This window comes from Cyprinodon variegatus, unplaced genomic scaffold (genome assembly GCF_000732505.1).
Source record: "Cyprinodon variegatus isolate N-32 unplaced genomic scaffold, C_variegatus-1.0 Scaffold598, whole genome shotgun sequence".
Classification (NCBI taxonomy): Eukaryota; Metazoa; Chordata; class Actinopteri; order Cyprinodontiformes; family Cyprinodontidae; genus Cyprinodon; species Cyprinodon variegatus.
In genome coordinates this window covers 186893-190340 of record NW_015151051.1, presented here as the reverse complement: position 1 = coordinate 190340, position 3448 = coordinate 186893, and positions in this window count along the sequence as shown.

Here is a 3448-nt window from a genome sequence, read left to right as displayed (position 1 = left end):
TTTGTAAAACAACAGTAAACATGAGCAGCTTAGTGTTGTTTGGTTAGTCTGTTGCTGTGAAGCTTCCTCTGCTCAGCGGCCTAATTAAAGCCCGGAGCTTCATTCTGCTGTTAGATAACACCGCCTTTGATTTCAGCTCTGATTTAATAAAAGCTGCTTCAGTCTTTATGGTCTGCAGTCGGTCTGCAGTCGGTCTGCTGAGCGATCTGCCGCGATTTCCTGCTGCGGGTTTCCCTTTAACAGGAGGGGGGGGTTAAGGCTGGTTTCTGGGAATCTACGTCACTTCACCGCTTTACACAGATCAATGAGAGAGAGACACCCGGAGGAGGAGAGAGAGGAGGGGGGGAGTCTCTCTCTCTCTCTCTTCCAGGAAGGGATTATTAACCGTTTCGCTGCCGACATGTGAAGGAAAAGAGTCTGAGAGCAGAGAGAGAAGTTTCCCCCCCCAGCAGCTGAAATGGACCGACCCGCAGCGGCGGCTACATGAAAGGAGCCAGAGGAGGGGGGGTCCAGGCAGAAGGAGGGGAGGCAGCAGGAGAAAACTAACTTGTTCCTCAGTGAGGAGGAGCAGCTCCTGGAGGAGCAGCTGTTCGCCTCCAGCGACGGAAAGAGGCGAGGGACAAAAGAAGCGACAGGCGGAGAGAAAGAAAGAAAAGAGAGGAAGAGCAGAGGGAGGGAGGAAGCACGACGGAAGAGTGGAAGGAGAGGAGAGGAGAGCCGGGAGATCATGTCCGAATCCTCCGCTGCTGCTGCTGCTGCTGCCGGGAACAAGGTAACACCGAGCTGCTCCTCAGCAGGAACTCCGCCGCTGCTTTCTACCCCCCCCCCTCCACGCGCTGCGGGGCGCGCGCCCGCTGCTCCGCTCATCTGTTGCTCGCGGCTCCACGCGCTCCACGCGCTGCGCTCATCCAGGTGACGGTTGATGGGAAAAGGTCGTGACTGTTTACAGAAAAAAGCTTTAAAGCTTAGAGGCGCCAACTGCTCCGATTAGCCCGAAAACGGACTTTTAAGGAGGTATTATAACGTTTATGTCTTTATTGATATTTAAACATGGATAAAGTTGTTAAAAAACACAAATTTAAGAAATAAACAAACGATCTTTTTATACGTTACAATAACATCCAAGCTATTAACTTGTAATAGCTGCTTTATTCCGAGGAATAAAAGTCACATTTGTGCAAAACATGAATTTTTAAAAACCGTTTCCATGACGACAGAGAATAATCTACCTTCATCGTCGTTTTAAAGTAGATAAACTGAAATAAGTTGTTCCTATAAGGCATCAAATCTGCAGATTTTATATTTGAATTTATTAATTAAACATATTTATTCATTTCAGACCTAGAAACAGAAAATCAGATCTGTTATGTTTGATTTAGATTTTTTGATAGTGATTTTTTTTAGCAGGACAGGGTCGGTTGGTCCCAGTGAGATGAAATGTTTTGGTTTTAAAATGACATCATATGATCAGTTTATCCCTCCCTTACAGGAAGTAGAACAGCTTAGAGCACAATCAGCCAATTTCCCTCTCAATAAAGTCAATTAAACTCATGAACGCTGAGATCTCCTATGTTCTTTTCAGACAGTAAATGCATCAACCTTCTTCCATAGTAGATCTGCTCTCCTATTCATGATAAACCTGCTTTTTTTAAGGTGTTGCTTGTTTAAAAGAAGCCGGTTTTGGCCCAGAAAGGAGTGATCGGTGCAGATCTGTCTGACTGAAGCGGAGAAGCCATCAGATAAAGTCCAGTATTGCTGTTTTTCACTGCAGCCCCGTCCCATTAAACCTTAACCAGCAGCCTGACGGCTAAACCAGCTAAGAGATTTTTATTTTTATTTCCTGAAAGGAGGAAACGGGAGACTGAGAGATTATTGCTCGGCTTCCACAGGAAATTCCTGCTACATGCTGTTGGTATGAAGCTGCGTGGTGACAGGAGGCTGGAACCTGAAGGCAACGCTTAAACATGGTTCTTCTTCTAGCATCAACTAGTGATCCATCTTTTATGCAAAGATGGAGTATTTTCTTTATTAGAAATAACCCCACAGTGGGAATAATTGACTTCATGTTTAGGGTTAATCCATTAAAGCTAATCTGTAATCTTATGCTGGGTTTCTGTTGTTGGTACCTTCAATTCTTTAAAGATGAAGGAACAGAGAGAACTAAATGTGACCCAGGAAGTGAAAGTTCTCACTCTAACGCTCCAGTTTTCCTCTGACCTGCAGATTCCAGTCTTCATTGATTTTAAAGATGGAAAACACTTAAAATCCTGAGCTGCAGGTTTATCGGATGAACTTTGCTTTATTAAAATTAAATTCCAGAAATGATCTCGATTGATGCATCAATCAAACGTTCTTAACCTTCAGGAGGCCTGGAAAATGAATCTTTGGGAAACCGGGGGAGTTCTCTTCATTTATTCTGTCAGTGTTTTACATTCCGATGACGATTTCATCAAGTCCAAATATGATTTTTGCCTCATCAATTGGTCTTTTTTTATTACTTAAATGGATGATAGATGCCATTAGCTTAAAGAGCAACCCTCTCAGCAGCATTTAGGCCAAAACTGTAAAAAATAAATAAATAAAACCATGTTTGCTCTATGCAGAAATCCTAAACCGGCTTCTGTATTCCATCTTCTTTAATGAGCCTTTTGCAATTCGATTATTAATCAATCAAAAATAAATGGTTAGTTTCTGAAGCAGCGCTGTGAGGCTGGAGCTATAAAAGGTTTATATACCTTTAACATTTAAAGGAGACTTTATACCTAACAATAAACGGAAAACCATTAACCTAGTGACTCTAAACATGGTCATTTCTGATGCCAAAATAGTTTATTCTTCCTTTATTTACACAATAAATAGGAAAATGTTACCTAAACGCGGCTAATATAAACACATTAACAAACAGCAACACCCGGACTGCGCCTAGCAATTGTTTTAATAAGCCATTATCTTTTAAAAGGGATATTTTTAGTAAATAAAGATTTCTAAATTCTGCAGCACTGAAATTATTTTTGGTTGAGTATTGGCAAGGGTATTGCGATACAATACATATCGCGAAACTTGGGGCACGATACGATATCGTCACAGTATTGCAATATCAAGATATATTACGCTATACGACTCAACTAATATCAAAATAAATGTAGAAATAAAAAAGCAAGAGCATTTTACTGATTAGAAGATATTATTCATTCGGTAGTTTTTAAAAAGCGATATTAGAAGTTATTAGGACGTCAAAAATCACGATTTTTTTCCAATACCCAAGGTTTTTTTTTTTTCAAAATCCTCAAAGTTTTTTCAAAAAGAGAGAATTTAATCTCAGACTAATCTATTTTAGGTTGTATGTTTCTAAGTGCTTGTACATATTTAAAAGCGACATTCTATTACCGTATTTTCCGGACTATAAGCCACTTCCTTTTTCGTACGTTTTGAGCCGTGTGGCTTATAA